This window comes from Triticum aestivum, chromosome 3D (assembly GCF_018294505.1).
Source record: "Triticum aestivum cultivar Chinese Spring chromosome 3D, IWGSC CS RefSeq v2.1, whole genome shotgun sequence".
NCBI lineage: Eukaryota > Viridiplantae > Streptophyta > Magnoliopsida > Poales > Poaceae > Triticum > Triticum aestivum.
Window position 1 is genome coordinate 365,392,777 of NC_057802.1, and position 26,365 is coordinate 365,419,141.

Sequence of the window (26,365 nt, forward strand, 5' to 3'; positions counted from 1 at the left end):
AGCTATACTTTGGACATGCTAAAAAAGATCAGGATAGATTGGAACCTGACAGGACGATTCGGATCCGTAGTACACCTGCCTTCTGATGACCTTAGGCAAGTGCTCGGCGGCGACCACTGTTGTGGCGGCGATACGAGCAGGAGCAGCCGCACCAAAACCATTAGCACCACTCGCCCGCATTCCCCCAATGTCAGTGCCATCCGAGGGAATTTGGAGGCTATGTAGGGATTTGGGGGAAATGGGGAAAGGAGCAGAACCAACATCTTTGGGAGATCATCAAAAAGATGGATTTGATAGTAGCTTGGAAGACGGAGGACAAGCCCACCACTTCATCACCACCATCACCGAACAAAGAAGATTGAGTACATGGGTATGGGCACCACCCTTGACTTGTTCCAAGCTTGGGAAGGTGCCCCGGTATCGTATCACCATCACTTTTATCATCATTATCTATCCTAGTTCGATCCTTAGCTATTTCATGATTTAGAAGAATAAAGTGTTAGTATGAAATAGTTTTTGAGTGCTTGTTTGATCGTTCTATTTATCTATGTAATCATGTGTGAGAGTTATATAATAAAGAGTAGTTTGAGTTTTGTTGTGTCACCTTTTTGTTTCAATCTTAGAATTTCATATGCTAATCCCATGGGGAGTAATGACTTCACATATAAGAAGTATAATTAGTTAAATTCATTGGAAGTTAACAAACATAGCATTGGTCATTGATGCAACTCATGAAAGAATAATAAGGGAAGAGAGATTACACATATAGATATACTACCTTGGGCATCTTTTATGATTGTGAGCCCCCATTAATTATTTTAAGCTTGATCAAATAGTTGATGTTGGACAAGGAAGACAACGTAATGGGTTATGTCTGCTTATATTCATATAGAAGTTATATTGTCATGGATCCTCTAACATGTGGTGCTTGCTCATAATCATTTGCTAGCCAAAATTTTGTACAAAGTAGAGATACTACTTGTGCATTCAAAAACCCTTAAACCCAGTTTCTTGTCATGAGAGTCCACCAAATCTACCTATGGATTGAATAAGATCCTTCAAGTAAGTTGTCAACGGTGCAAAGCAATAAAAATTGCTCCTAAATATGTATGATATTTTATTGTAAGGGAAAATAAGCTTTGTACAAACTTGTGATAGTAACGCACACTGGTACGCGTCGGTGCTATACAAATGGTTTTTAACCCCTTTCCGTGACGGCATTTGGAACCTTCGCTTAGTGAGTGTGGGCGATAGGGGGGTCCTTCCCACACGACCCAGAAACCGTTGGGGATATGCCTTCCTGGCACACATGCTCGGCAAAATGAGGTCGTGTGCGACCGACGAGCACTCAAATACGGAAATACGTACAGTAGAGCTAAAAAAAATACAATTATACAAGTGAAATTGTTTCCGGTCGCAAGTACATCCCACACAGTCAGTCCCCGCTAAACGTTTCCGTTCATATGTACATCCCAAATAGTCGCTCCAAGGAAAACATTTCTGTTCACAGGTACATCACACACAATTTTTCTCGTTAAATCGTTTGTGTTATTGAATGTATCACACACGGTCCATAGAAGAAACTGTGTGGCAAAGGCTGTCCATCACACACTGTTTTTATGTGGTAAATGTTTGCGCAAGGTGGCCTAACGCAAACAGTTTTCAAGAGAAAGTCGTGTGTGATTGTTCATTGATCCAACACGGTTTATTCCTAGAAACTGTGTGCGTTTCCTGAGGTCATCGCCCACGGTATTTTTTCAATAACCGTTTGCAATAGCAAAACCCAATTAGCAGGCTAATTCGCCATTAGCAGGCTAATTGCCCTATTATTAATAATCCATTTATTAATCTAATTAACATTCATATTAAGCACATAATATATTTCATTTCCATATTAAGGAGGCAGAATTTCATAATTGAAATACATCAGAGTACAACATGATATAGCTTCAGCACTCAGCTACCCCATTACACAACTGCACCAGCACCAAGTTACACATGCAACATGTAGAACCTTTCGAAACTAGCATCATAGACGGTATATAGACAGATGCATCTCATCAGGAACAATGCTGAAGCGGAAGGCGAATATTGAGCCTTCATTCATGTTGAAGGTCTTTGCAACTTTAGGCCAGTGCCTGTGGATGATTGACCGTCCGTCTTTCGTCCTCTTCAGGAACACTTCAATATTGAACCGTGGGTGTTGTATGAAAACCTTCCTCGCCTCCTGACCATAGAGGTGGTTTGAGAGGTAATCATTAGTGAACTGCTTTGGAAAGGCCTGAAAACAAGGATGTGCATAAATATCTTCTCTATATTGGAAATGGGGCAAAGGAATAAAAAAAGGCAAGGTATAATAGTTAGTACCATCTCGTAGTGAACTGATGTCTTGTTCATTGTGTAGACAAAGATCTTGTTGTTTTTTGTCGCTAATTTCTTTATCCTAACAATCTTTTTGAGTTTCTTGATTTGATTGATATTCATGGACAACTCATTTCCCCATATGCAAAAAGGGTCGAACAGTGGGTCAAAACCTCTGACAGCAGGATCTACATGTGCAAGACCAAATTGTTAAAAACCTAAATATTAGAATGGTCCCTGCAATTGCACAATAATGTGCTATTAGACAACAGACCATGCAGGTGCTAACCTCGATTGTAAAACTCAGTGCTTCCCATTGTTTCCCTATAACACATATAAGGTAGTTAGTCATCAGGTTAAGTAAGGGTTCGCATGCTATCAGTAAAATATGTTGATGAAAAATAAACACATTGCAGATTCATCAGATTAATTCAAGCCACATGGAAAACCCATTTATCCAAACCAAGCATGATTAAGAGGTAGGAAATATAGCACTTGTATATGTTTCTCATGTATTAAGTGCAGCCCAATTCGATTTATTCCTCACATGCACAACTATACAAAATTCTACCCACGACAATTGGACATCGCATTGCAGAATTGAACCAAGCAGTTAACTAAACACCACAACAAATGAACCAAACATTAACTGAGTACCGCATTGCACAATATAACATACTCCTAATAGAAGATCAGACAGTTAACCAAAAAATTAACTACAGCCAATTGTAGCAATTGTATTTGTTTCTCATGTATTTACTACAGCCAAATTCAATTTATTCCTCACATGGTATACAATAACAGAATGCACCCACAACTATTGAACATCGCATTGCAGAATTGAACCAAACAGTTAACTAAACACCACAACACAAATGAACCAAGCGTTAACTGAGCACCACATTGCACATTGTATAACCAAACCAAGCATGCTTGACAACTTGGAAATATAGCAATTGTATTCGTTTCTCATGTATTTTGTAAAGATAAATTCGATTTATTTCTCACATGGAAGACAATACAAAATTGTAGCCTAAAGAATTGAACATCACATTTGCAGAATTGAACCAAACAGTTAACTGAAGACGACAACTAATTAACAAAACAGTTAATAAGTGAGCACCACACTGCACGACATATAGAACATATACACTAGAGCAACAGATTGCATGGTAAAATTAGATAGCACAATTCACTAGAATTTGTGAAGGAAACGCAGGAGTAGCACACGGAACGGGTAAACCGAGCATGCTTAACCGGCGTAGCTACCAAATGGCAAGGTGCTCCTCCAAGATCTGGGGGTTGGCACGAATGGCAGCCATCGCGACCTCATTCACGCGTCCGGCCACGATTTGCTTCTCCGCTGCCGAATGCTCCTTGAGATCCTGGCTATACTGCGTGCACCATGGCTTAGGGCGGCGCTTATTTGGTGGATGGGTCGGTGAGTTGAGTGAAGGTGTCGCGCTCGCGCCAGCAGTCGGGGGATGTGGGATGTGGAAGGAGGAGGAGGATGGAGGTCGGTGTGGATTACCTGCCTGGATAGACGAGGCTAAGCAGCGTGAAGGACGGTCGCCGACGAGGAGGCGGCGCTGCAAGCAAGGAGTGAAGGTTTCAACTTGGAAAGGAATGCGGAAACAGGGGAAATGTGGCTTTTGGTAGGGGGGCGGGGAGGTAGATATTTCCGCGAAAGCCGAAAATTTGGAATCTCTTCAGCGAAAAAACTGGCGCGCAAAGTGTCATCAGACACGGTCCCTTATTTAGAACTGTGTACAAAATGTGAACATCACAAACGATTCAGATAGCTTAACCCGTGTGTGTTGAGTTTGAACGTCAAAAATTTTGGTTGGAATTTCCATGGTTATAGTGATCATCCACGCCATTGCATAATTTGGGTACACAAAGGAGACTATAGCACACCCACACTTCTTAATCGAGCAAGTTCAGCAATTAAACAGAGCTAGCTGACCTAAACATTATTCTAACAAATTAAAGACCGACGCTCTTAATTAAACAAAACAAAGAGTACTACTACGGTTGGTGCTCGTCGATCTCCGCCGCCGCCTCCATGTCCAGCTCGCGCCCGACGGTCTCCTGGGGAAGGGGCTCCATGGCATCCATCGCACCATACTCGGCAAGCATCTTGCCATCCAAGTCTGCCATCTCTTTGTAAAAGTACGCCATGAGCTGGGCGTGGGCGGACGCGATCTGGGCTTGGACGGGCTCCGTCGTCACAAGGTATGCGGCAGAGGAAAGGACGGCTGCTCGAAAGCTCTCGACGATTGCCAGCTCTTCGGCCGTGGGTTGCCGACCGTTGTCGGAGAAGCTTCGTTCGATTTGTGAGGTGACCGCCATGAGCTGGGCGTGGGCGACCTCGACATGGTCGTGGGCGGCCTCCATCAGGGCTAAGGCCGCCACTGCGGGATGGACAGCTGTTGTGCCGCTCTCGCCAGTTGCCATCCCCGAGGCAGATGTTTCTGTCGCCACCTGAGAAGCAACAATGGCCGTTCGGGCTTCCTTTGCCGCCCGGTCGCAGATTGCGGCCGCGCTCATGCACCTTGTTAGCATGCGCATGGCGGCTATGGTCGCGCTCTCGCCGGAGTGGGCCACCGAAGTTGCCCTCACGACGCGGGTCCACGTGCCCATCTTTCACCGGCAATGATTGAACAGTGAAATGATATTTAGGAGCGAGCTAGTGTGCTTGAGACGCCGGCTGTGGACAGTAGCCGACGCACCTTCTCGCGTAAGCCATAGGCATACTATACACCGATGGTGCTCCAGGATATTTTGTGTTGCATCTCACACGGTTGGTGATAATAAACTGTGTGCGATCTACTTGATTTTTCATCTTGATTTGAATTACATAATGGGGTCACAGCGGCAATGGACGGTGTTCGAATTGCTAGACCTTTTATCTGAAGTGAACATGCAACTATATGTGTGTCATAAAATAATTGGAATTATTCAGGGTTTGTTTGCACATTTTATACATTAAATTGGTTTGGTTTTCTAGCCATTTCAGGTGCACAATTCAAAATTAAACTACATGCACATGCTCCGGTGCACCAACATGGGTTGTAAAATCATATATGTGTCCATTGGTTTATGCTTATCTCCCATGCAAGAAATGGGGATGAAATTCGAACACCACGGCACCGTGGCTCTCCGGCAAAACTCGATGTACTTGCTTTTGTAATTCTAGTAAATCCAAAATTTGTCCAAAATTCATGAAACTTGGCATGCTATCATGGAGCGGCATCAACATGCCGTGGTAAAATTTTTGTCCCATTTGGGGCAGGTTTGGGAATAAGCTTCTCATAAACCAGAGCTTCTAACAACAAGTGTAATGGTTTTGGTAGGGAACGTTTCACCTTTCTGGACGAAACGATATCCGTTGCCTCTTCTTGATTTCAATTTTTTTCCTAGTGTCAACATAGAACAACAGGAGTGTTGTGTCAATTTTTGGGATTTTTCGGGGTTCGCTTGGACATTTTTATACATTAACTGAGTTTTCTATGCATTCATGTGCATAATTCAAATTTGAACTATAGGCACATACTCTAATGCATACACTACTGCAGGATGCTGCTAACGCGACACTACGATCAGAGACCCTTCGAGAAACTGTGTGCGATGCCATAATCGCAAACGGTGCTGTATAAAAACCGTCAGAAATGTGTAAAACGTTTGCGATGATGGATGCATCAAACACGGTTCAGGTTTTAGTTGCGTGTGCGATGAAGGGCATACGGTTCCGTTCAATGAACTATTTGCGATGAGGAGGAACAAAAGAAACTGGCAGCCAGATGCATACGGTTCACTCAGATGAACTGTTTGTGATTAGGCAACACAAAAGAAACGGTCAGCCAGATCAAAGGTGTGTGCGATATATGGCATGCGGTTCACTCGGATGAACACTTTGCGTTGAGACATGAGAACATAAACGGTTCAAATGAACAAGATGTGTGTGATACGAGGCAAACAGGTCTGTAATCAGAGACGTGTGCGAAGACCGATGACAACACAGATGATTACTGCTAACAAGCCGTGTGTGTTGTGAGCAAACGATTGCTGGTATACAATTGTGAGTGATTGATGAAAACATCACCGACGGGTTCCATTGTTTAGTCCGTGTGCGATGTGATTTTCTTTGTCCGCACAACATCTATGCTCTGTCTACAGCATCAACATATATACTTAAAAAGACATCATTGCATAACCAAATTAAGCATACAATTACACAAGTGACTACACACATAACATTTCCACACACCATAGAAAGCAATTACATGCATACTAAAGAGGAGAAACGAGGATCTAATCATCTACTTATTGTTGCGACGACGCTTGCCATTGCTCTGCTTCCGGCTGGATCCCTAGCCGTTTTGGGGAAGGAGGGACTTCCTCATGTCAACGATCCGCCTGTACATGTCGTAGCACGTGTACGCCTCCTTGGCCACGTACACGACGTGAGCTTTGTCGAGTTTCTCCATCCAGGCCGAGTGCCAGGCACGCTTGTCCTTGTTGCACGAATCCTTCATGTCTCTATAGTAGGGGCCGATGATGGCCTCGGCGAGGTGAACTAGTGAGTCCTTCTCATGCTTCTTGCTACCCCTGATCTTGTATTGGCCCTGGATGTCGACAAGATTCTGGCAGGCGATGCCCGAATTCTTGAGCGCCTTTACATCGTTGGTGATGTCCACCGTAGCGAACATGTAGTGGGCGTTGTTGACAAACCTGGCGAAACGCTCGCAAGGCCTTGTGGCCAGGCATTAGTGGTATATGAGGACGTGGTGGCGCGCGCACATCTGGGCGACGGCGACCTTGGGACGAGACCCGACACGAGTGCGGGTGTACTCGAGGTCGAACCCGACCACCTTGTACTTCTCCTCGGCAAGCAACAGCTCCATGATGTGGATGGAGTGCTCCGCCCAGACCGGGTCGTTGGTGTACACCACCGAGAGGTCCATGAACCTTCTGTGGGTGTCCACCATGGTACGCATGGTGAACTGCTGCTCGTCGTCGGCAGCCGCCCGGAGCGCCATTGGAGCTGCGCAGGATACCCTCTAAGAATTTCTTGTGGTGGGTGTGCTTCTTGCAATGGTGGGGCGCGATCGAAAGGTTGAAGATACACAAGGGTAGGTTAAATGGCCGCTGTAATAAATGGGGGCCGGCCGGCCTGTAATCATCATGTCTTGTCACGGCGTTCATAGTGGAGGATTCCATAATCCAATGCACGCTTGACAACACCGCACCCCAGGCATGGGCTCGAAGAGCCTGTTCCCGCGCTACCGCGCTGTTTACCGCGCAAGCTTCCTGCCCGGCTAGTTTGGCCACGCGTCGGCTAGAAGAGGGACAAATCGTGGGTGCTTATCGGCAAAAAGCTTTGTAAAAACAAAGTGTGTGGAATGACTTCGGTCATAAGTTTACCCTTGGGTGATGAGGTCAAAGTTACACAGGAGGGTGATGATGGACACTCGAGTGCGATATTTAATTTTGCGCTCTACAGTGCACACGGTGGAAGAAACCAACTATGTGCAGTATTGTCGAAGATCGCAGTCGAGTTAGCTATACAGATCGTGTGCTGTGAGATCGACAAGGTAAACTGATTCGAGAATGATTAATAAAATCTAATACCATTGCATATTAAGGTCAAAACAGTGCTAGCAATATACGAGTCTCATACGATGCCATTTCAACGATTGTACCACAAAAGCTCGGAATGTTACAAGGTTCAAATTGCAGAGTTATATGGCTCAAATTCGAAGATTACAAGTTTCAAACTGATATTAGAAATGAAATTCAGCTCATCAGTTGCAAACGCTCGCGCTGATGCGCTGAACATGGATATCAGACAGGTTCAAACTAATATCACTGCTTCTAAGTCTGGCTTCGAAACCTCACAATTTTTGCAAAGGGGTCAGCCACTGAGAAGTCATGTATGGGGTTGACCTGATGACTTCCGATTACTCTGTCATCTGAAGTTCCAAAATGAAATTCAGCATTTTTGGAGCCTACTCCATTCTGCCGTAGGCGCCGGCGCTGATCAATAGACCATTCATTTTTGCGAAATAAATGTAGGGCAAACCTCATTTCCTTCAGCACCCTTGCTCTGAGAACAAAGAACCTGGCGAATATAATCTCCGGTAAGGTCCCTCGGTAGGAGTTCAAAGTAACTTCTGAGAGATGCAGAACTAGGCATTCGACGTGATTGTTATATTGTATCACATTATCCACCACTGGGCCTAATCTTATCTGCAAAAGAAGAAAACGTGTTAGTGCCTACATGCAGTTTTGAACATTACTACAGGCGTAGCTATTTGGTTTGCAGGATTTATAAAATGCACTAACATGCCATCTTCGATCTGACATGATTAACATGGGCATTTGATTACATTCTAGACAAATGCAGCCTTCTTCACAAGAGGTTGGAGTGGATGAAAAGTTCCCTAAGAAAACTAGTACAGATGAATCCAAAGGAGAAATGCTTATTGAATGTAACCATATGGATCAAGCAACCAATATGGGGGGGGGCATTGATACGTCTCCAACGTATCTATAATTTATGAAGTATTCATGCTATTATATTATCTGTTTTTGATGTTTATGGGCTTTACTAAACACTTCTATATTATTTTTGGGACTAACCTATTAACCAGAGGCCCAGCCCAAATTGCTGTTTTCTTGCCTATTTCAGTGTTTCGAAGAAAAGGAATATCAAACGGAGTCCAAATGGAATGAAACCTTCGGGAGAGTTATTTTTGGAACGGAAGCAATCCAGGAGACTTGGAGTAGACATCAGGGAAGCTTCTAGGAAGCCACGAGGCAGGGAGGCGCGCCCCCACCCTCGTGGGCCCCTCGTGGCTCCCCTGACCGACTTCTTTTGCCTATATATATATCCATATACCCTTAAAACATCGAGGAACAGAATAGATCGGGAGTTCCGCCGCCGCAAGCCTCTGTAGCCACCAAAAACCAATCGGGACCCTGTTCCGGCACCCTGCCGGAGGGGGGAACCCTCACCGGTGGCCATCTTCATCATCCCGGCGCTCTCCATGACGAGGAGGGAGTAGTTCACCCTCGGGCTGAGGGTATGTACCAGTAGCTATGTGTTTGATCTCTCTCTCTCTCTCTCGCGTTCTTGAGGTGGTACGATCTTGATGCATCACGAGCTTTGCTATTATAGTTGGATCTTATGATGTTTCTCCCCCTCTCCTCTCTTGTAATGGATTGAGTTTTCCCTTTGAAGTTATCTTATCGGATTGAGTCTTTAAGGATTTGAGAACACTTGATGTATGTCTTGCATGTGCTTATGTGTGGTGACAATGGGATATCACGTGATCTACTTGATGTATGTTTTGGTGATCAACTTGCGGGTTCCGTGACATTGTGAACTTATGCATAGGGTTTGGCACACGTTTTCGCCTTGACTCTCCGGTAGAAACTTTGGGGCACTCTTTGAAGTACTTTGTGTTGGTTTGAATAGATGAATCTGAGATTGTCTGATGCATATCGTATAATCATACCCATGGATACTTGAGGTGACATTGGAGTATCTAGGTGACATTAGGGTTTTGGTTGATTTGTGTCTTAAGGTGTTATTCTAGTACGAACTCTTGAATAGATCGATCAGAAAGAATAACTTTGAGGTGGTTTCGTACCTTACCATAATCTCTTCGTTTGTTCTCCGCTATTAGTGACTTTGGAGTGACTCTTTGTTGCATGTTGAGGGATAGTTATATGATCCAATTATGTTATTATTGTTGAGAGAACTTGCACTAGTGAAAGTATGAACCCTAGGCCTTGTTTCCTTGCATTGCAATACCGTTTATGCTCACTTTTATCGCTTGTTACCTTGCTATTTTTATATTTTCAGATTACAGAAACCTATTTCTACCATCCATATTGCACTTGTATCACCATCTCTTCGCCGAACTAGTGCACCTATACAATTCATCATTGTATTGGGTGTGTTGGGGACACAAGAGACTCTTTGTTATTTGGTTGCAAGGTTGCTTGAGAGAGACCATCTTCATCCTACGCCTCCTACGGATTGATAAACCTTAGGTCATCCACTTGAGGGAAATTTGCTACTGTCCTACAAACCTCTGCACTTGGAGGCCCAACAACATCTACAAGAAGAAGGTTGTGTAGTAGACATCAAGCAGTTTCTGGCGCTGTTGCTGGGGAGGTGAGTGCTTGAAGGTATATCTTTAGATCTTGCAATCCAATCTTTTAGTTTCTTGTTTTATCACTAGTTTAGTTTATAAAAGAAAACTACAAAAAAATGGAATTGATCGTGCCTCATATGCTTCATCTTTTTAATATCTTTCATGAGAATAAGGATTCCGATAATTGTGCTCAATTGCTAGAGGAAGAATGCATTAGAATGTTTGGCACTAAATCTTTGGATGATGAGCATGATTGTAATGTTGTTAGTATGAACTCTTTGAATATACATAGTACTAATGATGATTGCACTAGTCATGATGAAAATGTCTCTTATAAGCATGTCAATTTATGTGGAGTGCATAGAGCTTGCAAGTACACACCAAATAGGGAAAATAGATTTTGCAAGAGGCATAAGTATTTAGAAACTAAATGGTTGCAAGAAAGGCTAGATGTTTGTGCTGAGAATTTAAACTTTCTTTGCCGTCCTTGTGAACTTTGCAATGAACGTGATCATTTCAATACCCAATGCAAATTGTTTCATGATCGTATCGTGTCCAAAAATTGTGATGACTTGATTACCCTTGCACGTCATAATGAGCTTAGTTTGCTTTTGGGTTATGAAGAAATGAAACGTATAACTAAGGATCTTCCAGAATTTGTCCTTGATAAAGTTCTTGATTTTGATCTAGAAGAAATTTTTATGTATTGTGCGGTGAATTGCATTGAAAATACTTATATTGCCAATTACATAAAGAAAATAAAACAAATAGAGGATGAAGAGAATACTAATGAAAGGGAAGAGGCTTCCAATATCCTCCTATTATTTCTTATGATGAATCGGGTAACGAGGAGGAGCCTTCTGTTCAACCAATCTCATCAATAAGGAGCTCAAAAAAGAGGGTTAAACCCACACATAATGTGAAGAAGAAAAAGAAAAGAAGGAGAAACAAAGGTAAAAAGGTATCTCTCCCAAATGATGTTGCTCCTATTACTCATTGTGATGATGATAATTGCTATACTATTGGTGCTATCCATACTATTAATGATGAGAGTGATTATGCTTATGATATGAAAAGGACCAAACTTGGGGATGCTATGTTTGATGAGAATGACATGTTTGAGAATATATTTGCTGCAATTAATGTTTATCCCAAGCTTGGGGATGCTATGTTTAATGAAGATGATATTTTTAGCCTCCCAAGTTTTGATGAGCAAATTTATTATGATGATATCATGCCTCCTACTTATGATGATTATATTGATGAAAGTGGGTTTGGAAGAGTGTCAACTTTAGGAAGTAATGATCCCACTCTTTTGGAGGATGTTGAATCTTATTGTGATAAATATGATAGTGTATTTGGAGAGGTCATGACTTTATTTAGTGATAATTCCACCATCTTGGAAGAGGTTTCAATCGATTATGATTAGAACAAAGTCGCTACCTATGATGATTATTTTGATGACACTTATGCTATAAAAAGTAGTGATGATTATATTTATAAAACTTGTCATGATTATGATTACCCTTTTTCTGAACATTATTCTTTCAATGTGGAAACAATTTATAGTATTCGGGTTTCTTATGATACACCCACTATTCCGAATGAGAAGAATTGTGCTTATGTGGAGAGTAGTAAATTTTCTATGCTTGTAGATCATGAAAAGAATGCTTTATGTGATGGTTATATTGTTGAATTCATTCATGATGATACTGAAAATTATTATGAGGGAGGAATATATGCTTGTAGGAATTGCAATAATATCAAGTTTCCTCTCTATGTGCTTAAAGTTTTGAAGTTATGCTTGTTTTGCCTTCCTATGCTAGTTGATTATTGTTCCCATAAGTTGTTTGCTCACCAAATCCCTATGCATAGGAAGTGGGTTAGACTTAAATGTGCTAGTCATATTCTTCATGATGCTCTCTTTATGTTTCAATTCTTATGTCTTATGTGAGCATCATTGAAATCATCATGCCTAGCTAGGGGCGTTAAACGTTAGCGCTTGTTGGGAGGCAGCCCAATTTTATTTTTGTTCCTTGCTTTTTGTTACTGTTTAGTAATAAATAAATCATATAGCCTCTGCTTAGATGTGGTTTTTTGTTTTAATTAGTGTTTGTGCCAAGTAGAACCTTTGGGAAGACTTGTGTGAAGTCTTTATGATCATGCTGTAAAAAACATAAACTTTAGCGCTCCCGAGATGTGCTGTCATTTTTTACTGGAGAGTGATTTTAGGTTGATTATTTTTGCAGATGATTAATAGATAAATTACTCACGTCCACCAATTTATTTCAGAATTTTTGGAGTTCCAGAAGTATACGTTTGATACAGATTACTACAGACTGTTCTGTTTTAGACAGATTCTGTTTTCATTGTGTTGTTTGCTTATTTCGATGAATCTATGAGTAGTATCGGAGGGCATGAACCATAGAGAATTTTGAATACAGTAGATATAACACCAATATGAATTTAGAATGAGTTCACAACAGTACCAAAAGTGGTGATTTATTTTCTTATACTAACGGAGCTTACGAGTTTTCTGTTAAGTTTTGTGTTGTGAAGTTTTCAAGTTTTGGGTAAAGATTCGATGGACTATGGAATAAGGAGTGGCAAGAGCCTAAGCTTGGGGATGCCCAAGGCACCCCAAGGTAATATTCAAGGACAACCAAGAGCCTAAGCTTGGGGATGCCCCGGATGGCATCCCCTCTTTCGTCTTCGTTCATCGGTAACTTTACTTGGAGCTATATTTTTATTCACCACATGATATGTGTTTTGCTTGGAGCGTCAATTTATTCTCTTATGATTTGATTTCTGTTATTTAGAACAATGTTTTGCATCTTTTATTTCAATAAAAGTGGCATTGATAGCCTTTACTATGCCTATTTTACAAGTCTACATGTTGCTGTTTGAAAACAGAAAGTTTACCGCTGTTGCAAAAATTCCCTAGAATAGTCAGAATGTGATAAAATGTTGAAACCTTTTGCATAATAAGCTCTGATAAATTTACTACAGTGGGAGTTTTCTTTCATAATTTTTGGAGCCAGGGAAGTATGGATCTTTCTGCATTCTTTACAGACTGTTCTGTTTAGACAGATTGCTGTTATGTTGGCATTGTTTGCATATGATTGCTTGTTTAATGATTCTATTTGAGGATAGGACTTTTAAATATGCAGAGGCATTTAGTATTCAATGTTAAATAATAATTTTAGTGATTTCCTACAGTAGAGAATGATAAGGTTTTGCATGGATTTATACTAACCTATCTCACAAGTTCTTGTTGAGTTTTGTGTGGATGAAGCTTTTAAGATTTAGGGAAACCACGATATGAAAGGAATTAAGGAGACACGAATGCTCAAGCTTGGGGATGCCCAAGGCATCCCAAGATAATATTTCAAGAAGTCTCAAGCGTCTAAGCTTGGGGATGCCCCGGTTGGCATCCCACCTTTCTTCTTCGACAACTATCGGTTAGTATCGGTTGATCCTAAGTTTTTGCTTCTTCACATGATTTTTGCTTCTCCAACGTATCTATAATTTATGAAGTATTCATGATATTATATTATCTGTTTTTGATGTTTATGGGCTTTACTAAACACTTTTATATTATTTTTGGAACTAACCTATTAACCGGAGGCCCAGCCGAAATTGTTGTTTTCTTGCCTATTTCAGTGTTTCGAAGAAAAGGAATATCAAACGGAGTCCAAATGGAATGAAACCTTCGAGAGAGTTATTTTTGGAATGGAAGCAATCCAGGAGACTTGGAGTAGACGTCAGGGAAGCTTCAAGGAAGCCATGGGGCAGGGAGGCGCGCCCTACCCCCCTAGGCGCGCCCCCACCCTCGTGGGCCCCTCATGGCTCCCCTGACCGACTTCTTTCGCCTATATATATATATATATCCATATACCCTAAAAACATCGAGGAATAGAATAGATCGGGAGTTCCACTGCCGCAAGCCTCTGTAGCCACCAAAAATCAATCGGGACCCTGTTCCAGCACCCTGCCGGAGGGGGGAACCCTCACCGGTGGCCACCTTCATCATCCCGACGCTCTCCATGACGAGGAGGGAGTAGTTCACCCTCGGGGCTGAGGGTATGTACCAGTAGCTATGTGTTTGATCTCTCTCTCTCTCGTGTTCTTGAGGTGGTACGATCTTGATGCATCGCGAGCTTTGCTATTATAGTTGGATCTTATGATGTTTCTCCCCCTCTCCTCTCTTGTAATGGATTGAGTTTTCCCTTTGAAGTTATCTTATCGAATTGAGTCTTTAAGGATTTGAGAACACTTGATGTATGTCTTGCATGTGCTTATCTGTGGCGACAATGGGATATCACGTGATCTACTTGATGTATGTTTTGGTGATCAACTTGTGGGTTCCGTGACCTCGTGAACTTATGCATAGGGGTTGGCACACGTTTTCGCCTTGACTCTCCGGTAGAAACTTTGGGGCACTCTTTGAAGTACTTTGTGTTGGTTTGAATAGATGAATCTGAGATTGTCTGATGCATATCGTATAATCATACCCATGGATACTTGAGGTGACATTGGAGTATCTAGGTGACATTAGGGTTTTGGTTGATTTGTGTCTTAAGGTGTTATTCTAGTACGAACTCTTGAATAGATCGATCAGAAAGAATAACTTTGAGGTGGTTTCGTACCCTACCATAATCTCTTCGTTTGTTCTCCGCTATTAGTGACTTTGGAGTGAGTCTTTGTTGCATGTTGAGGGATAGTTATATGATCCAATTATGTTATTATTGTTGAGAGAACTTGCACTAGTGAAAGCATGAACCCTAGGCCTTGTTTCCTAGCATTGCAATACCGTTTACGCTCACTTTTATCACTTGTTACCTTGCTATTTTTATATTTTCATATTGCAAAAACCTATATCTACCATCCATATTGCACTTGTATCACCATCTCTTCGCCGAACTAGTGCACCTATACAATTCATCATAGTATTGGGTGTGTTGGGGACACAAGAGACTGTTTGTTATTTGGTTGTAGGGTTGCTTGAGAGAGACCATCTTCATCCTACGCCTCCTACGGATTGATAAACCTTAGGTCATCCACTTGAGGGAAATTTGCTATTGTCCTACAAACCTCTGCACTTGGAGGCCCAACAACGTCTACAAGAAGAAGGTTGTGTAGTAGACATCAGGCATGTATGTACTGAAATCCTTCAAAAGAACCTTCAGAAATTGTAGTACATTGTTATTGTAAACTTGGAAAAAGGTGTCGCAAAATGAACTCCCTTATGGTTAACATTTAACAGGAAAGGAACATCACCTCGATATAGCTTCTCCAGGCATGGAAAGCATCTCAGGAAACTGACAACTTGCTCCAGGTCGGGCCCGATAGATTCTAGTGCCAAGACCTTCACTGTGCGCAGTTTCGGGGTCAAGCTTGTCGGAATCATTTTCTGAATGACAGACGAACAAACATCTTCAAAATTAGAAATAATGTTAATTTGTAGAAGGATAGGTAGAAGGCGGCTGTTGTACCTGAACGGGTGTGGATCCAATAACAAGTTCGGAGTATTTGTCAGACGAGTAGCCCACCACTGTCAATTTCGGCGCAGAAATGACATTGATTCTTGGTTGACCTTCTTGATCAACTACAAGTAATCTCTCAAGTGAAGGTGTGTCCTGGATGACCATACCGTGGTCCACCTTTTGTGATGTCTTCCTGCCGCACCAGCAACACACATAAATAGTCCAGAGAGTCATGGAGGTGATGTGGAAGGTACTCAACCCATTGATCACCTGAAGACGAAGGTACTCGAGTGAAGTACAGCCACGGAGCAGGCGCTCCATGTCACCCTTTGAGAGGCAGACGACGATGAGCTCGAGGTGCTTCAGTCGTGGAAGAATAAGGGTGGGTGCGTTATTAAGGGGCGGGAAATGGCAGTTCCTGAACTTGGCGATGCGCAGCGTGGCCGCGAGGCGGAGTGCGGACGTTGGCAGCGACCGCATATGCCCATCATCAAAAGTGAGCTCCTCGAGCTGATCTAGGGCGCGGGATTGGAACCAGTCGTCAAGCTTGGCTTGGTCCTTGCTGTTGGAACGGAACTTGCCCATTCTAAGGCCTTTGGTTGGGCCAAGGTGACTGCCGAGGATCTTGGAGAACGCATCCAAGCTTTTGCGATAGCCATAGCAGAGCTTGTGGGTGTCGATGAGGTCGAGAGGGCTGGAGTTCCATAGGGGGCGCCACCGCCGGGAAAGGAGGGTTGTCCGCGCCCCATATTTGATTGGGAGGAGGGAGATGATGACTCTCAACATATCATCGGGGAGGCTGCTGATTAAGTCTAGGCCTGCTGGAGTCGCTTGCAGTTCTAGCTCGCCCCGCCTTCGCTTGTTGGCAGCCCCGTTCTCCACCTCCGGAGTCTCCTTGTCAGCGGCGCTTTCTGATAGAAATGGGAGTGCAGGGAATATTTAGTTAAAACAGGGCAATAGAAAAGTGTATTGGTAACTAGAAGTTATTAGGTAGGAATATAGTAAGATAAGGGAATAACAATTGGTTGCTTAAATACTACACAATTCATTTGACATTGCTGGGTAAGTCAACATATGCAGATAGTTGAAAAGAAAACTTACTTCGAACAAAGTCTGGATGGATGATTTTGTCGGGGAAGTTAGCATATATCTCATGACCAGGCCCTTCTATGTGCAGTGCAATTTTAGTGCCAGCTTTTAGTACATTGTCGGGTGGTTGGTGCGACATATGCCAACGGATGGCTTATCATTGTGGGTGCCAATAAGACATCGCCGGTGCCTGGAAACGGGATGAGGCGAAGACATGCACGCCGGCGGATCTTACCCAGGTTCGGAGCTCTCCGAGGAGATAACACCCCTAGTCCTGCTCTGCGGGGTCTCCGCATGATCACTAGATCAAGGAAAGGTAGCTACAATCGCTCCTAGAGCTGTTGGGTTCAAGGGGGAAGAAGAACAAGGCTAGCTCTTGCTTCTCTCTATCTCTATGGGGTGTGTGCTGTGTTCAGAAGCCCTCTTTGCATGGGTGCTCCGGGGGGTTTATATAGGCCTACCCCCCCGGGGGTACAATGGTAATCCGGCTGGGCACTGGTCCCAGCCGTCAGTGTCTACGCTCGCCGGCTTCTCCGCCGGCTGTTGGGTCCCGCCGACTGGTGGGTCCCGCCGGCTGCCGGCTTCTTGGTCGACAGGCCGGCCCCACCGCCTAGGGTCTTGTCGGCGGCTGCTTACTTTAGCCTCGCCTCTGATGACGAGGGCTTTGTCGAGGCAAGCGTGGCTACAGTGGGCCGCCTCGGGGGCTCTCACTGTAGCCTTACCTCGTCTTGTCTCCTTAATGGGGCTCCTGCTTCGAGGAAGGGGGCAGCCGGCTCCTGGGGGCCGGCTACACCCTCGGTCGACTGGGGGAGGCCGGGCCGCCTCCGCGCCTCTCTCTGGCGGAAGGGGACCGGCTCCCGCGGGTCGTACAGGAGTCGGTCGTGGATGACGTTGAGGCTGGCATGGCTACAGTGCCGAGCCGAACAGGAGACGGTCATCCCGTACGGCCTCCTGTGGCCATGCTTGCCTCGGGCCTCGGGGGTAGTGGGCCGCACTGTGGCCACACCCCGTCTTGTCACCGTTATGTGGGTGTAGCTTTGGTGGTTGTGGTCTCGGCCGGCTTCTTGGAGTCGGCGTTCTTCTTGGCCGGCTTCTTGGAGTCGGCTACCCCGTAGTCGTCCCGGGGAGGGGTTGCTGAGGCTGGGTCGCCTTCTGGGAGTCGGCTTCAGAGGTAGCCGGCCAGGGAAGGCGGCCCAGTGCTTGGAGTTCTTGGAGGCCCGAAGGCTTGATAATTTTTTCAGAAGAACCAGGGGCAGTCGGTTAGGCTACCCGTGGCCATTTACTCCGACGGTAGTCCCCGAAGCTGATTGGGCTTCGAGGCGGAGTAGGGGTTGAGAAGCTCGATCAGCTTCCTATCTTGACAAGTCGGCAGCTGGGAGCCGGCTTTAGTTAGGCGTGCCGCCTTGGTCGAAAACTCCGGAGTCGAAGGGCGGGAGCTCGCTAGCGTGTGCTCCGGGCCGCGGGCCGGCCACTTGCCGTCTGCGAACCACGTGGCCTCCCTCGGCCAGAAAGCCTGCCAGCCCACGCGCGTGACGGGACGTCCCCGCAGGGCGGGGGCCCGCCACGTCCGCGCCCGGGCCCAGGCGCGGATTCTCTGTATCCCGAAACCGCCCGCACGTCTCCTTGCGGCAGTTTCGGCTCGCCTTTAGGGCGCAATAATCGCGGGGCGTGGGGGGAATGGGTGCAGTTAATCCCACGTCTCCCCCCCACGTCCGGCCTCTTCGGCCTCGCCTCGCGAAGCTATAAGTAGGGGGAGGTGGAGGGCGGCAGGCCCTCGCACGCTCCTCCTACTTCCACCATCTTCCTCGCTCGCCGTTTCTTGCAACAGCGCCTCGCCGCCGCGCTCTTCCACCGCACGTTCCTCCGCCGCCGCGCTAGTTTTTGCCATGCCTCCCGCCACGGAGCAGTATGGCGGGGATTGGGACGGCTCCAACGTGCATGAAGACCACGTTGAGTTCCTCCGCAACACTCGGCGGCTGCCGGCCGCGGACAAGGTGGAGGTCCGCCTTGCGCCGGCGAGGGAGATTACGCCGGAGCCGCGGGAGGGCAAGCGGGTGGTCTTCCGCTCATACTTCTTGCGCGGCATCGGCCTGCCAGTGAGCGCCTTCTTCCGCTCCTGGCTTGATTTCTATCTGCTCCAGCCGCACCACCTCACCCCAAACGCGGTGGTGCTGCTATCAGCCTTCGTCACCCTGTGCGAGGGCTACCTCGGCGTCCTCCCCACCCTCGAGCTCTGGGGGAGGTTCTTCCAGTCCAAGCTGGGCACGCACATGCAGGGCGTGCCGGCTCAGACTGGCGCCTTCATCGCGTCGCGGAGGTCGGTCGCCGACAACCCCTTCCCCGTCATCATGCTGATCCAATCGGTGAAGAAATGGCAAAAATCGTACTTCTACGTGCGGAACATCGCCCCGCGGGGCGACTACATCAACCTGCCGGCTTACGTAGCCGGCCCTCCGGCGGGCAGGCGGCCCCAGTGGTCCTTCTGGGCCGTGACTCTGACGCCGGCCGGGTCCGCCGCCGTCGCCCGAGTGCGAGAGCTGACCCAGTCGGAGGGCTTGACGGGGCCCGACCTGCTGGCCGCATTCGTCACGCGCCGGGTTCTTCCGCTCCAGAGCCGGCCTCATCTGATCTGTCAGATGAGCGGCCATCTCGATCCGAGCCAAATGTGCACCAAGGAGATGCCGCGCGAGGAGGTCGCCTATATGGTGAACTACCTTGCGAACTGCAAACTCACCGAAGAATGGCAGTTCGGCAAGGAGCCATATAGCCGAGCCAATCCGCCGCCTACGGTATGTTCTCCTTGTCTCTTTTTCTTTTTCCTTGCTTTGTTGCCGGGTTCCTCTTGGACGACTCTAACTTAGTCGGTTCGTTTTTCGACAGAGTCCTCTTCTTCGGCCGGCCAGCGGGTCAGACGCGGAACGTCGATTCGTCCCCGACCGGACCGAACATGATCTGGAGGACCCCGACTTGGGGGCGGCCAGTATGGATGACAACATCGAGCCGGGCGGTGGCCAAGCCGGCGGCGAAGCAGGCGGCTCCGAGCTCGGAGTCACCTTCGACGACTGGCCGGACGACGATGAGGCCGAAGTCGCCCCGCGCCGCCAGCCGGCGTCTGGACGCGGCGCGGGTTCCTCCGCTGCACCGCCTGCACGGGGCGGAGGTCAAAAGCGTCGCGCCGCCCAGAGTTTGTTCGGTAGCCGGACGAAGAAACCCAGGGGCGGGGCGGCAGCCACCAGGCGGGAGGAGGCGGCCGCGAAGGCGGCTCGCTTCCGCAAGACGGTGAAGCAACCGCAGACCGTGTCGGCGTAAGTTCACTTTCTTTCGTATACTCTTTTTCTTTCTTTTCTCTGGTGGTTCCTGAACCCTTGTCTTTTTCTCCAACGATCAGAGCTCCGCTGTCGCTTGAGCGGGCGGCTGCCGCCTCCGTCGTTGAGTCGCCGAGGGGCTCTGGGAGCACCACCCGTCGCGTGGACCCCCGTGCCGACCTTCAGGAGGCGACAGAAAGGAACGCGCGGGAGGCGCGGGCGGAGCGAGAGGCGCGGGAGGCGGAGGCACGGAGGGCGGCCGCCGCCCAGGCGGCACGGGAGGAGGAGGCGGCGAAGGCACTCGCTGATGCCGCAGCCAGGGCCCAAGCAGAGGCTGCGGCCGCGGCGGCGGCGGCGGGGGAGGTTTTGATGGTCACCCCGGTGCGCGTCATGGCGCCTGGGGACATGGAGCCCTCGCCAGAGGGAGCCAGCGGCGACCAGCCAGGGCTGGGGGGAAGCGACGACGTCATCATCCTGGAGAGGGCGCCGGTGCCGACCCCGCCAACTGGGGCGGCTCAAGGCGGCCGGCCTGATCCGCCGCCTGCACAGTCGGCGGGGGGCGAGCCGGCCGCGAGGGCTGAGATGGCGCTCCGGATTCCGTCGAGCCGGCGCGCGGGGAAGGCCGCGTCGGAGCCTCAGAAGGCCGCGTCGGAGCCGCAGCCGGCCGTGGGCTCCAGCTCGTCGGCCCGGGATGCGGAGGCGGCCAGGGCTACCTCGAGGTGGACGCCAGGCGGAGGGACGGCCGTGGTGAACGTGGCTGCACAGGACGTCCGGACCCGGCTCCAGGGCCAAGCTGCGGCGCTGAGGCAGTTCACCGACGAGTTCCTCGCGACGCGGGCGGCCATCCGGGTTAGTATTCCCATCTTGCTTCTTCTTGATCTTGATTTCTTCTTGATCTTGATTTCTTCCGTGGGGGCGCGTCAGCGCACCCACTGGGTGTAGTCCCCGAGTTCCGAGTCGGCTGCTGAGTAGGCGGCTTGGAACTTCTTGGTGGATTTGCCTTTGCTATTCTTGTTCTTACTTCAATCTTCTGTCCATCTTGCAGGACTACCACAACCTTCGAGCGGCCGCCTTCAATTCCCAGGCTCGGGAGCTGACTCAGAAGACCGCCGACCTTACTGAAAGCCGAGGTACGTGCTTTGTTCTTTATCTCATGTGGGGGCGCGTCAGCGCACCCACTGGGTGTAGTCCCCGAGATTCGGGCCGACTACTGAGCAGTCGGGTCGGATCTTCCTTGACGACTTCTTCTTACTGTTCTTTCTTTTTCTGCCATCCCTGCAGCGGCCAACGCCAGTCTGAGGGCACAGCTGGGAAAGTCTCAGACTGCCCTTCGTGCCAAGGATGCCGAGCTCGCCGCCTTGGTGCAGGAGCGCGACCGCCTGGTCAAGAAGCTGGCCGACCAGGAGGAAGGCCACAAGGAGGCCCTGAAGGTGGTGCAGGACCGCGAAGCCGCCCTCCAGGCCGAGTACGAGACGGAGGCAGCTGGCTGGGCTGAGGCCAGGCAGACTCTGGTCTCTGGCTATGGCCAGATCGAAGATCTGGTTGACGGTAAGCCGCCTACCTCTTCGTCCTTTCTTGCCATCTGCCACTTTGGCTCTTTTTCTGATTTGGTGCTCTTTTCTCCTTTTCTTCTTCTTTCTTGCGCAGAATATTTCCCTGGCTATTCTACTATCGCCAACCAGACCATTGAGGCCCGTCGCCAAGCGCGAAGGCAGGCTGGCTTTGAGATCTCGCCAACCGCCGGCCGCTCGCTGGAGGAGCAGCTCCTGGCGATCCAGGCCCGTATCCAGCCGGCTCACCGACTGCTCCGTCGGCTTCAGCGTGCCGGGGCGCAAGTCTTGGCCGCCCTCTGGCCCGGCCAAGTGGTTCCTCGCACCCCCAGTCAGACTGCCGACTGGCTGGAGGTGGCAGTCGGCCGCTTCGAGTCTTGGAAGGCCTCGGCGGCTCGCTCCGGCGCCAGGCGGGCGCTGGAGTTCATCAAGGCCTGGTATCCCGGCCTGAGCCTGGATCAGCTGGCTACCTGGCGGCAGCAAGCCGACACAGAGCTGGAGCCGGCGCGGCCGGCTATCATCCGGCGGGCTTCGGCGATCGCCGATTACACCGACACCAGCGTCTTCGCCCCCGAGGTAGATGACAACGGTGTCGCCCAGCCGGAGGAGTGGTTCGGGCTGAACCCGACGGACGGTGAGGACTCGGCGGAGGAGATCGACTCCAGCGACGAGGGCGAAGAGGAGGAGGAGGAGGGTGAAGACGCCGAACCGGCTGGTGGGGCACCCGGCCAGCCTCAGCCTGACCGTACCTCCAGCACTACGTCGCGAGCGAGTGCGTCGCCTGCCGCTGGTGGTGGTCAAGCCGAGACCCGCTAGGCGGCCACTCCTTCAGCCGGCGGGGCCGTCTCCACCGACCAGCTCGGCCTCCGCGCCGCGCCCTAGTCTGCCATCTTTTGTTTTCCTGTCTTGTTACTTTTGGAATAATGTTTGGTTAAGTCTGCACAATTCCACCCACTGGGTGTATTCGAACTTATGTCTATTGTCAGCCTGTTGGGGGCTTTATGTGTATATATAACTTATGCATTTGGCCTTTCCTTGTACTTTTGCTTTTTGTCCTTCTGCTGTTTCCTTTGCCGCCCTCCCTTGGTTGCCGCCTCCCCAGTCCAACAGTTGCTCTGCAATCTGTAGCTGGAGGAGTGCTTGGCCAATTGGGGGGGAGGAGTACTTTAGCTTTGCTGGACTAAAGCTAAGTGTTTAGGAAGCCGGCCAGCCGGCTATTCTGGCAGTCGGCAGGCATGTTTGGAGGCCGTCTCTTTGCTATATAGGTTCGTTGTTCCTTAGCCATTTTTCGTGTGGGCATCCTTTCTGCCTTGCCTCTTGCTAGTCGGACAGTCGGTTCTTCGAGCTGCGACTTTCAACAAGAGGGGACTCGGGAGCCGGCACACTACTTTTCTGACTTCAGTTAGAACTTTCAATATAGCTCAAGGCGGCCAGTCCCCGGGCCGACTAGTCGAACCCGGTGCCAGACAAGAATTCAAAATGTAATAATACATTCATGGATAAACAAGGGCAGTCCCCGAGTACTGCTCGGGGGGCCTGTTGGTTTGTACTTAATACAAAAAAGGGTAGCATGATACATACTGCTTTCAACTGTAAAATCGTCTTAGGGGGTTTGCGTTCCATGGTCGCTCCGACTCCTTGCCGGAGTCATCTCTCTTGCGTGCTCTTGGTTTTTGCGCGTCGATCAAGTAGTAGGAGTCGTTGCCGAGTGCCTTGCTGACGACGAAGGGGCCTTCCCAAGGGGCCGAGAGCTTGTGCTGGCCAGCTGTTCGCTGGATCAGTCGGAGCACAAGGTCGCCCTCTTGGAAGGATCTTGGCTTGACCTTGCGGTTGTAGTAGCGGCGCAGCCCTTGCTGGTAGATGGCGGACCGGCTAAGTGTTAGCAGCCGGCCTTCTTCCAGTAGGTCCACGCCGTCATCTCTTGCTTCTTTGGCCTCCTCCTCCGTGTACATGGTGATCCGAGGCGAGTCGAACTCGATGTCTGTTGGGATGACAGCCTCGGCACCGTACACGAGGAAAAATGGAGTGAAGCCGGTTGACTTGTTGGGTGTAGTGCGCAGGCTCCAGAGGACAGCCGGCAGCTCTTCGAGCCAGCAGCCGGCCGATCGCTCCAGTGGTACAACCAATCGGGGCTTGATGCCGGAGAGGATGAGTCCATTTGCTCGCTCGACCTGGCCGTTTGACTGCGGGTGGGCAACGGACGCTAAGTCCAGTCGGATGCCCTGCGTCGCGCAGAAACGTGCCAGTGCTCCTTTGGCGAAGTTCGTGCCGTTGTCGGTGATGATGCTGTGCGGCACGCCGTACCGAGTAGTGATGTCGGTGATGAATGTCACGGCAGTCGGCCCGTTCAGCTTTTTGATCGGCTTTGCTTCGGTCCACTTTGTGAACTTGTCCACAGCGACAAGTAGATGCGTCAAGCCGCCGCGGGCTGTCTTGAAAGGGCCCACCATGTCCAGTCCCCAGACGGCAAAAGGCCAGGTGAGGGGAATGGTCTTGAGTGCAGAAGCCGGCAGGTGTTGCTTGGAACTAAAAACTTGGCATCCTCTGCAGCTCTTGAGTATTTCTTTAGCATTCTCCAAGGCAGTCGGCCAGAAGAAACCATGGCGGAAAGCCTTGGCCACAAGTGATCTTGAGGCTGCGTGGTGGCCGCATTCGCCTTGGTGGATGCCTTTGAGGATTGCCACTCCTTTTTCTGGCTCGACACAACGCTGGAAGACTCCAGTGACGCTGCGCTTCACAAGCTCTTTGTTGATTATTGTATATGCTGCGGCTCGTCGTTGCACTAGTCTTGCTGAGATCTCATCAGCCGGCAGCTCTCTGCTGACTAGGAACTTGAGGATGGGCTGGGCCCATGAGGGAGCTGTGACTTCTTCTGTTAATGTAGCCACCATGACTCGGGTGGGTGGGTTGGGTGAGTCGGCCACTGCTTCTTGTGTCGTTGTAGTCCCCGGGCCGACTGCTGCAGTCCCCGGGCCGGGTTCTGAAGTCCCCGGGCCGGGTGCGACTACAGAAGTCCCCGGGCTAGTTGTCGAAGTCCCCGCGCCGCCTGCGGGGTTTCTCCAGTCGGATCCGGCTGTATCTGGCGCAGGTGGTACGAAGATGGAATCCGACTCTGGAGACGGCTTGATGGACGGCTTGAGGAGGCGCTGGAGGGAGACGCCAGTCGGTATGGCTTGTCGGGTGGAGCCAATCCGTGCTAGGGCATCTGCTTGATCGTTGTCGGCCCTTGGCACGTGGAGGAACTCGCACCCCTCGAAGTATCCGCTGATCTGCTGGACGAGGAATCGATAACTCGCCATGTTCGCGTCCTTGGCGTCCCAGTCGCCAGATGATTGCTGGACCACCAAGTCTGAGTCGCCGTAGCACAGGATCCGGCGTATGCCAAGCTCTTTGGCTAGCCGGAGCCCGTGTACGAGCGCCTCATACTCGGCCACGTTGTTGGAGGCGGCGAAGTGGATCTGCAGCGTGTACTTGAGCTTGTCGCCTTTGGGAGAGGTGAGGACGATGCCGGCTCCCAAGCCGGTGCGCATCTTGGACCCGTCAAAGTGCATCCGCCAATGGGTAGAGTCGGGAGCCGGCGGTAGGTACTGGGTCTCGGCCCAGTCGGCGAGGAAGTCGGCCAATGCTTGCGACTTGATGGCGGTGCGGGGTTGGTAGAAGATTGTGTAGGGCGCCAATGCAATGGCCCATTTTGCCACCCGGCCGGATGCATCCCGGCTGCCTATGATCTCGGCGAGCGGGGCAGTGCATACGACCGTGATGGGGTGCTCTTGGAAGTAGGGCTTCAGTTTCTTGGCAGCGAAGTACACCCCATAGCACATCTTCTGGTAGTGCGGGTAGTTTTGCTTTGAGCTGGATAGCACTTCGCTGAGATAGTACACCGGCCTCTGGACTAGCTGGGCTCGGCCTTCCTCCGGGCGCTGGACCACAACAACAGTGCTGACGACTCGGCTAGTCACGGCGATGTAGAGGAGCATGGGCTCCTTCTCAGTCGGCGCCGCCAGGACAGGCGGAGTGGTCAGCATTTTCTTCAACTCATGGAAGGCTTGGTCGGCTTGGTCGTTCCACTCGAAGTGAGTGGACTTCTTCATGAGTCGGTACAGGGGGAGAGCCTTCTCTCCTAGTCGGCTGATAAAACGATTCAGGGAGGCTAAGCAGCCAGTGAATTTCTGCACATCTCGCAGTTTGGTGGGAATCTCCATCCTCTCGATGGACTTGATCTTGACAGGGTTGCATTCGATGCCGCGTTCGGAGACCAGGAAGACCAGCAGCTGGCCGGCTGGCACTCCGAACACGCACTTCTCGGGGTTGAGCTTGATTTGGAATCGGCGCAAGTTGGCGAATGTTTCTTTCAGGTCTTCCAGCAAGGTACCGCGCTTCTCTGTCTTCACCACAATGTCGTCTAC